The 10315-nt window shown below is 42.9% G+C and overlaps 1 long non-coding RNA gene across 1 annotated transcript; it reads right to left on the reverse strand.

Moving 5' to 3' along the window:
* Positions 1 to 1587: 1587 nt before the first annotated feature.
* Positions 1588 to 10059, reverse strand: LOC120537725. The gene is made up of 3 exons (XR_005635380.1): positions 9831 to 10059; positions 2238 to 2387; positions 1588 to 2012 (listed from the first exon to the last, which is right to left on the reverse strand). It is a non-coding gene; the product is annotated as an uncharacterized LOC120537725 (long non-coding RNA).
* Positions 10060 to 10315: the final 256 nt, after the last annotated feature.

The raw sequence follows: 10315 nt of genomic DNA on the forward strand, positions 1-10315 counted from the left end.
TTCTGCAGCTTAATTGGAGTCCACCTGTGGTAAATTCAGTTGATTGGACATGATTTGGAAAGGCACACACCTGTCTATAGAAGGTCCCACAGTTGACAGTTCATGTCAGAGCGCAAACCAAGCATGAAGTCAAAGGAATTGTCTGTAGACCTCCAAGACAGGATTGTCTCGAGGCACAAATCTGGGGAAGGTTACAGAAAAATTTCTGCTGCTTTGAAGGTCCCAATGAGCACAATGGCCTCCATCATCCGTAAGTGGAAGAAGTTTGAAACCACCAGGACTCTTCCTAGAGCTGGCCGGCCATCTAAACTGAGCGATCAGGGGAGAAGGGCCTTAGTCAGGGAGGTGACCAAGAACCCAATGGTCACTCTGTCAGAGGTCCTCTGTGGAGAGAGGAGAACCTTCCAGAAGGACAACCATCTCTGCAGCAATCCACCAATCAGGCCTGTATGGTAGAGTGGACAGATGGAAGCCACTCCTTAGTAAAAGGCACATGGCAGCCCGCCTGGAGTTTGCCAAAAGGCACCTGAAGAACTCTCAGACCATGAGAAACAAAATTCTCTGGTCTGATGAGACAAAGATTGAACTCTTTGGTGTGAATGCCAGGCGTCACGTTTGGAGGAAACCAGGCACCGCTCATCACCAGGCCAATACCATCCCTACAGTGAAGCATGGTAGTGGCAGCAACATGCTGTGGGGGGCAGGAACTGGGAGACTAGTCAGGATAAAGGGAAAGATGACTGCCGCAATGTACAGAGACATCCTGGATGAAAACCTGCTCCAGAGCGCTCTTGACCTCAGACTGGGGCGACGGTTCATCTTTCATCAGGACGACCCTAAGCACACAGCCAAGATATCAAAGGAGTGGCTTCAGGACAACTCTGTGAATGTCCTTGAGTGGCCCAGCCAGAGCCCAGACTTGAATCCGATTGAACATCTCTGGAGAGATCTTAAAATGGCTGTGCACCGACGCTTCCCATCCAACCTGATGGAGCTTGAGAGGTGCTGCAAAGAGGAATGGGCGAAACTGGCCAAAGATAGGTGTGCCAAGCTTGTGGCATCATATTCAAAAAGATTTGAGCCTGCAATTGCTGAAAAAGGTGCATCGACAAAGTATTGAGCAAAGGCTGTGAATACTTATGTACATGTGATTTCACAGTTTTTATTTTTAATAAATTTACAAAAACCTCAAGTAAACTTTTTTCACATTGTCATTATGGGATGTTGTGTGTAGAATTCTAAAGATAAAAATGAATTTAATCCATATTGGAATAAAGCTGTAACATAACAAAATGTGGAAAAAGTGATGCGCTGTGAATACTTTCCCGATGCACTGTATATTGCGGTATATGGCCGGCTTGTCAATACCCCCAGGCTGCCAGATGGAGCCCTCCCTGCAGTATGGAGGTGACCAGCTAACTTGACCAGCTAACTTGAAAATAAAGAAGAGGTGAAGGTCTCAGTCGTGTTGGTCTGCTCAAGTCACCAAAGCATTTTGACAGTGATCTTAGAAAAAATATTAAATCAACAGTCTGCTGTGGCAGAATCAGAGCAGCAACAAGTCATGATATTCAATAACGGCTTTAATTAACAACAAAACCTGCAGCCACTGTGGCCCTCCAGGCCTGGAGTTGGACACCCCTGATATAGGACGTCATAAAAAATGAAGATTATTTTAATAATTTAGAGATAAATAAGCACTTGAGCATTTCTACCATACTGAATCTTCAGAGCTAACAAGCACTGGTGGAAAACAAACCAGTGGCCTTCAGCGCCAGCAAGCTTTGGAGAGATTCACATCGTCATGTACTGTGATCTCCATAAAAGAGCTTCACATTGTGGGTGGGGTGCAGCTCTCTGGTGTCTGTCCACTGACAGGTCGCTGCTATCCAGGCACACTCTTATCTTCCACTTGGCTTCTCACAGCATAACTGATATTTTTAGTGTTCTGCCGAGCGGGTCACTTGAAAACTCACACTTGTGACATCTCCTCAAATGTGTCTGGAGACTGTCTGTGGATGGGAAATCAAATGTTATTAGTGGAAATCCCACTAATAAAGCACAAGTACACAAATAATAACACAAAGGGTTCACTGAAACTGAGGGAGAAAAAAGACCTTGAAATGTCCACCAGTAGAGTTATTGTCTTTTATTGCAAGGGTTACGCCAAACCAAACCTCAGCATCTGTGACCAACCACCTCCTCACACGGGCATGTCGGGCCCTCTGCCAAATTACCTGAATGAAGCTGGGTTATCCTGACGTCTTCTGTCAGCCGCGTAGTTCCTCCCTTGAAAACTCTGGTGCTGTTCCTTGCCGGTCTTGATTGTCAAGACATATGGCTTCTCCTTTCACTGCCATGCTGATGACACTCAGATCTACTTGCCACTAAAATCAAAGCAGAGCGAGACAATACAGACACTCCATGTGTGCTTGCATGATCATTAAACCAGGATGGCAATGAATTTTCTTAAACTAAATGATAATAAAACTGAGATTGTGGGGTTCAAAAGCTCAGAAACCTTGCGTGTCCCTGATGTTGCTCTTGGACCCCTTGCCATATATCATAAAGCTCCAGTTAGGACCCTAGGCGTGATTTTTGACAGACAGATACAATACAATACAATACCAGTACCAGTCTGAACTTGAAATACCTCTGGTTTGGGCCAGAGAGGTGTGGCTACAAATCCCCCTAGTGAGTCTTGATATACCTGCCCCTTAAAACCCTTAATTTGCCATAAATGGCCAAGATTCCATGATGCTCTTTCACTATCTATGCTTGAAGAACTTGACAGTCAGTCCGATATTAGATTAGATCAACTTTATTAATCGCCATGGCCAGTGGGTCCCTTACTATCCTGATAGAACATTACATGTTTCTTCGAGTGACCCATGCTAACACCCTAATGCAGAGCATCCAGCAAACACACAGCATGCACTACTCCCCCAGAAGTATTAATATACAGTAACTTATATGAAGTTGTCTCCTAAAAGTATTCAGATCTTTAATTCATTTTTTAGTAGAATCCCCTTTGGCAGCAATTCCATCTCTGAGTACGTTTCTACAGGCTTTGCACACCTGGATTTTGGCAGTTTATCCCATTCATCCTGGTAGATCTTCTCAAGTTCAGTTAGACTGCTGGGAATTGTCTGTGAACTGCCATCTTCACGTCGCTCCAAAGATGTTCCATAGGGTTTAAGTCTGGGCTTTGGCAGGACCACTCGAGGACACTCAGAGACTTATCCTGATTCTACTCCAGTGTTGTCTTGGCTGTATATTTCAGGACATTTTGGTGCTGAAAGGTGAACCATTGCCACATGTGCACTCTAGAGGGGGACTTCTTCAAGGTCCTCTCTGTATTTGGCTGCAGTCATCTTTCCCTCAATTCTGAGTGGTCTCCATGTCCCTGCCTCTGAGAAGCACCCTACCATAGCATGATATTGCCACCAACAGGCTTCACTGTAGGGCTGGTATCAGGCAGGTGATGAGCAGTGCCTGGTCTTCAGAAGATGTAACACTTGGAGTTCTGTCAAAAGAGTTTAATTTTTGCTTCATCGGACCATACACAATTTTCCTTTGTGCTCTCAGAGTCATTTACATACAATTTACCAAGAATGGCTTCCATCAAGCTACTCTGCTATAAATGCCTGATTGACGGAGTGCTGCTGAGATGAAACTTCCGATAGGTTTTCCCATCTCACCATCAAACTTCTGAAGTTCCATTAGAGTGAGAATTGAGTTCTCGGTCACCTCATTGATCAAGGACCACCTAGCCTAGTTGCTCAATTTAGCCAGACAGCCAACTCTTAGAAGAGTCCTGGTGGTTCCAAACTTCTTCCATTTCACAATCATTAGGGCCACTGCACTCCTGGGGACACATTCAGATCTTTAGAAATGGTTTTGTCACCTCATCCTGATCTGTGCCTCACCACAGGTTGATTATGGAGGTCCACCGAGGGTTTTTTGGACTTCACGGCTTAGCTTTTGTTCTGACATGCAGTATGAATTGTGGACCTCCTATACAACAGGGAGTTTTCAATCATGTAATTTTGCCACAGGTGGACTCCAACCAAGTTCTGGACATATCTTAAGGAGAATTAAATTAAACAGGGTGCACAATTTGGTGTCCCACAACAAAGGGTCTGAATACTTCTGAATGAGAGATTTCAGATTTAAATTCTTAATAAATTCATAAACCTTTCTGAAAATTTGCTTTCACTTTGTCATTCTGGGTTTTTCAGTTTAGGTTGATGGACAAAAATGGCACATGTATCAATTTAACTCTTTGAGGGCTAAATATTTTTTGCAGGCAATTCAATTTTCTGAAAAGCACAGAAAGCAAAGGTTTTACATGTTAATCAATGTAAAACGTCTGTTGCTGTGGCTGCTGTTGGCACCTGTTCAGCGTCTCTGGTGGTTGTGTAGGGGCAGCTCAATGGCCGGTAGGAATGCGTGGCAGGCAGGCTGGCTGGCTGCCTGGCCTGTCTTCGCGTGGCAGTGCGACACAATCTGGCTTGTAACTCTTGTCATCGTAAATGCCAGTCTTCCCAGGTGAACGTTGCCATTGGCTCATCAGCTACACAAGTGTGTTCAGCGACGCAATCAGCTGAAGCTGGTGCCTCACTTTTGTTTTTGATCTCCATCTCCAGATCACACGCATCAAAATCAGAGTCTGACAAGTCAGAGTTTGATTCGGCAGTAATGTGCAAAAAGTCGTCCACAGAGTATTTGGTTTTGTTCATTCGCTTTGGTCTCTTGCCAGATGTTGATGCCATTTTAGATGCTGTTTGCTCTTCGCTACTCACGCATGCATAGGGAGTTGCGGTCAAATTAATGAAGGTAACCATCCTTCCAGCAAAGAGAGTTGGACTAAAACATAACAGCAAGTTTTGTCACCATTTACGGCTGATTACCGTCCTCTACCCTCAAATTTCGACAAAAGTCGACATCCACCCTGAAAGAGTTCAAATGAAATCTGAAACATGATAAAGTGTGCAGAAAGTGAAGGTGAGTGAATACGTTCAGAATGCACTATAAGTTGCCCTACCAGGGTTTTATTTCTTTAATCTTGCTAAAGCCCCCAACATGGCTCTACAGCGCCCCCTGATGCTTGCAGTACCAGTTCTGACCCCCCCACACCGTTTGAAGCACCTTTTATAGTGAGCACTAAGAGTGCACTCTTTAACAGAAGGGTATATTATTAGACTGGGGAGTCCCTCAGGGTAAATAAAGGTGGCAGCGGTGGGATTTTAAACCAGTGGCTTTTGGGATAGAAGCCCAGCATCCTAACTGTAAACTCTGGGCAGTTTGCCCACATCATCTAAGAAGAATTTAAGATAATATCCTCAGCTTGGCAGATGACTCGTATTTTTTGGCTGAAGAAACAAATAAGGCAGAAGAGAAAAATGGAATATGGCAGAGGGTGAAGCTCCCTCCCCTCCTCCACCCTCCGTATCTCCGTCTCCCTATTTGCTTCTTGGGCAAAGCTGCGGCTCAGTGCCTTCTCCAATATAAACATGCCAGGAATGAGCATGTTTCCTTTTAGAAAATGAAAACATGTGTGGGAGTTTCCGATGCTTCACACGGTTGTTTGGAGTTGCGGTCTGAATGAGCCGAAGTAGCCAGAGCCCGCCGCATGAGGTCACAGGAGGCCAATCAGAACCAGGATCGGGAGTGTGAGTCTCTCCAAAGCACATTCTGCCGGGGAATGTTGGACACGTCGACTTAGTGAGGAAAAAAAGAAAAAGTCAAACAGGAAGCCATCACAGCCAATTATCTTGGCAGAACAATGGAGAACTCCACTAGTAATTAGTGACACAAATGACCTTTTACCGCTGTGACAAAGTGATGGGGAAACGTAGTGGGGGGGGGGTTAGGTCATTCCTATTGGATGTCAACTGAAGTCAAGCCGACTCACGCAGAACCCCATGGTAGGAGCTAATGAGCAGTGAGCGCCTTATCTTTAATTTATATCGCAATATCCTGCAGCACCCCATAGCTGCTTAGGACAAGTGGGCCCATTACAAGCAGGAAGACCCTCATCTTTGTTTTATGCACTGCATCAGGAATGAAGGGGAATTTGAAAGGAAGTTCTGGACTCGTTTGTTTGTTTTCAAAGTCAGCTGCAACCCAAAGTGATAGGCGATGTTTCCAGACAGTTCCCTTATGGTAATCAGGAAGAATCCCACCTTTTCTTACAATCCTTCATAGCAGTGACTCAAGATTTAAAGACTTGCTTCTTTCTGCTTCAACGTGGACCTCAATTTACATGTCTAGAGCACTCCAGAAGTAACGTTGTCCTTCCTTTATAAATCATATTGAAAAATGAATTGTCGGAGCCTGGATGAGGGGTCTTGTGAAGGGGAACTTCATTCAGGAAGATTCATGCTGGCTTATTAACATGTATCGCTTCTCAGGCACATAGAAAATCAATCCATTACAACGTGTTCCTCCCTGGAAGTTTTCACATCTTCACTGAATCAAAGTGCGTCTAATTTGACTTTTTTGACACTGCTCAGCAAAAAGAGACTCAATTAAGGTCAAAGTGAAAACAGATCTCCGCAAAGTGGTCTAAAGTAATTACAAATATAAAACACACAATACTTGATCTCATAAGTGTTCACCCCCTTTAATATGACACCCCAAATCCTCACTGGTGTGGCCAACTGGTTTTAGGGGTCCCACAGTTACTTCAATGGAGGTCACCTGTCTTGCATTTCACTTGATTGTCATTTAAATGCACCTGAATGTGGAAGAGCCCACTTGTGGGGAAAGTTAGTATGGTGGGCTAACCTACACAATGAAGACAGAAGAACACAACGTGCAACTCAGTGAAAAGCAAAAGTCAGGGGATGGAGACAAGAAAACCTCCAAGAAACTGAATATCCAGTGAAATCAGCCGTGAAGAAATGGAAAAGGTGTGGCAGTGCTGGAAATCTGCTTCAGCAGGGGGTCCACAAAAAATGAGTAACTGTGCAAGAAGAAGACAAGTGACCACCAAGAGACCACTGAGAACTTGAAGGAGTTTCAAGCTACAGTGCCTAAGATCAGAGAGACTCTGCAGATAATTTATGCAATCATTCATTTTGTGTTTTTAAATTTGTAATTTATTTGCAGAGATCTGCTTTCACTTTGACATTAAAGGTCAAAAAAAGTCAAATGAAATCCAATGAGACTGAATGTTGTGTAAGATTAAAATATAAAACACTTCAAGGGAGTACTCAGTAAGAGCCAACACCTTTCAAATATACGACGCCTAACACAGCAGCTAGCGTGTTTGAAGAGGGGTTTTATGATCATGCAGGCACCTCAGACCACCACATAAGGTGCCTATTGAGAAAGCCCATGGTAATGAAGGAGGACGGAGACCTGACATGTTCATTAAATAGCACCTTGTGCAGCGAATGGCTGAGTAGAAATGGAACCTTCTTTAGATGCGTCACTCAGGTGCAGACTTGGATTGCTGCAATCCAGCTGGCAAAGCTGTGCTAAACTAGGAAACTGGAAAACTGCAACCGGATTAGGTGGGGATTAATAAAGGACTGCTTGTGTATCTGCCTTCCTTATATAGTGCCTTTCATGTTGATCAGTTACTACTGTATATGCAAAAGGCACTGTAGTTATGTAGCATCTTTCATATCTATTTCTAACAACAGCACTGTTCATTTCTGTTACCCATTTTCATACAAAGAATGTAACGCAAAGAGCTTTATAAGACATCAAAGATAACGTTACAAAAAAGAAATTAGAAATCAATAAAAATGAAGGATTAAATAATAAAAATATTATATAAGAATAAAGAAAACACATTTGCATAACATATATATAGGTAATAGAAAAGGAGGAGTCCATATTTATAGATTTGTTTTTCAGTCTCTTGTTATAAGTCTGATGCTGTGGTCAGATGGCTAATATGGACAGAAAAAAAAAACCTCCAGGGGTGAGAAGTTTAAAAAAAAAACAAAATCTAAGAGCCAAAAGACCACCAGCACCCACAGTGCAATCTATCTATCACTGACTATATTCTGTACTGTTCTTCACATCTCTTTCTCTGTATTACAAAGTGCATTTCACACTCATGTACAGTTAACTATATAATATCTTTCATTTCTGTTATTAGTTATTTTTTGTCTGACCCCTTTGTCCAAAGCAACTTAGAAACGTTTGAGAGATACAGTTGGTTACATTTTGTTTTCTTCCATTTGGAGCACACGCTGGTGAAGTGACTTACTCACAGTTACACAGTGGCAGCCTCAGAGTTTGAAGGCCAAAGTTTGAACTTCCACACCACCATCTATCTATCTATCTATCTATAATGTGTAAGATACATTTTAGAATGTGCTGGAATGCATCATCGGTGATGTTCCTGTGGTCATTGGGTCATTTCGGGTCTTTCAGCATCAGATCCCCTCACACAGGAGACCCAGCCAGGGATATTCAGACCTCACCTTGCAGCCCAGCAGCAATCACCCACTGATCAGTCCTTTTAGTCCACAGTCATCTGTGTTTCTCTCTGCGGCTTCTGTTATAGATCTTATTGCCTTCTTTTTGGAAGTTTCCATGATGCCCAGCATGTTAAATGCTTTGATGATTTTCCTACAAAGTCCAGAGAGCCCAATTCAACTGGCTTACAGCAAGTCTTCCACCCGCACCTCTAACTGCTCCACTAGTACCTGGTACCTGCTGTAATTTTTTTTAATTAGTCTCCTCCATGTGTTTTTCCCAGGGCAATCAGAGCTCTACCATGATTACCTGCTGGGCGGAATCTGAAAAGATAATCATGTCTGGAAGTTGGGTTGTTGATACGATGTGGTGTGGAAATCTCAGCTGTCCTCCCAGGTCTACTTTTAGCTGCCAATCAGACACTGTGGGGAGAATGCCAGATGTTGCCTTTGGTTGTTGGTTTGGTTGTATGTTGAATTTCACATTTCTTCTTATTATCCAATGCCTTTTATATCTATTTACAATTAATTAGATAATCTCTTTCATATCTATCTATCTATTATATAGTGCCTTCCATCTACCTATCTATATATCTATCTATTATATAGTGCCTTATATCTATCTATCTATCTATCTATCTACCTACCTGTCTATTATATAGTGCCTTTCACATCTATCTGTCTATCTTTTTCCACTATCATGGTGTGACGCACTGTATTTGCAATCGTAAAGATCACTTTGGTGTGAGCACAGGGCAGTTTGCACAGCCATTGGTCTGTCTTTGTCACAACAGTGCATTCTGTGTCCTATAACTTCACACTAAGCAGATGGCGCTGCTGTTCTTCTTCTTCTACCCATGAATGGCCTCAGCCATGCGCCTCACACTCGGCAGTTGTTGCAGCTGTTCTTTTTTGTTTCTTCCTTGTGAACCTCTTGAGCAGTTTTCTGTAAGAAACATGCAAACCCTGATACAGAGGCTGCCGCTACCCTAATTGTTTGCTTTCGATTAAGAAGATCAACGCTCTAACTCTAGTGAGTTATTGCATGACAAATAGACATCATATTATACAATGCCTTTTATATCTATTTACAATTAATAAGATAATCTCTTTCATATCTGTTTATCTATCTATTATATAGTGCCTTTCATATCTATCTATTGTGGAAAGCCAGCCCTTGGACACAGACAGACAGACAGACACCAGAATGTCCAAAACACACATGTTTACTTATAAACAGCACCACAAAGCCTTATTCACCAACAGCACTGTCTCTTTCTCTTTTCTCTCTCTTTCTCTGTCGTCTCCACTCCCCTCCTCACAAGCTCCATCTCCTTCCTCCCAACTCCGGCTCGTCTACTGCAGGGAGGCGACCCCTTTTATAATTACCTAGAAGGGCTCCAGGTGCTCTGTCCAACGACACTTCCTGGTGTGGCAGAAGTTTCAGGTGAGCACCCGGAATCACTCCGGGTGCCCCTGGGATTTCTTCCGGCAGCACTTCCTGGTGTGGCAGAAGTGCTGCCATCCAAGGTTCTAACAACATTCAGGCGCCCCCTGCCGGTGGCCACGTCCTCCCCAGAGGAGTAGCTACGGTTTTCGGCTCCTTGGGACAACTGAAGATTTCACGCACCCTCCTGTTTGCCAAAATTCAATGGGGAAGGGAAAGAAAATTTTAAAAAATATATTTAAAATAATAGTATTTTAAGAAAAAAATTTCATATAAGTCTTCGAAAATGATAACGCCGCCTCGTGTTCTTTAAAATCTAAATCAGTCATTAGTTTTTGTAAGAAAAAATTCATTTTCCGCTTTTAAATATGATTTTAAAGAAAGTATATAGCAAATTATAAAGCAAAATAATTATATATTTATAAAA

The sequence above is a fragment of the Polypterus senegalus genome, chromosome 10, assembly GCF_016835505.1.
Source record: "Polypterus senegalus isolate Bchr_013 chromosome 10, ASM1683550v1, whole genome shotgun sequence".
In the NCBI taxonomy this organism is placed as follows: Eukaryota; Metazoa; Chordata; class Cladistia; order Polypteriformes; family Polypteridae; genus Polypterus; species Polypterus senegalus.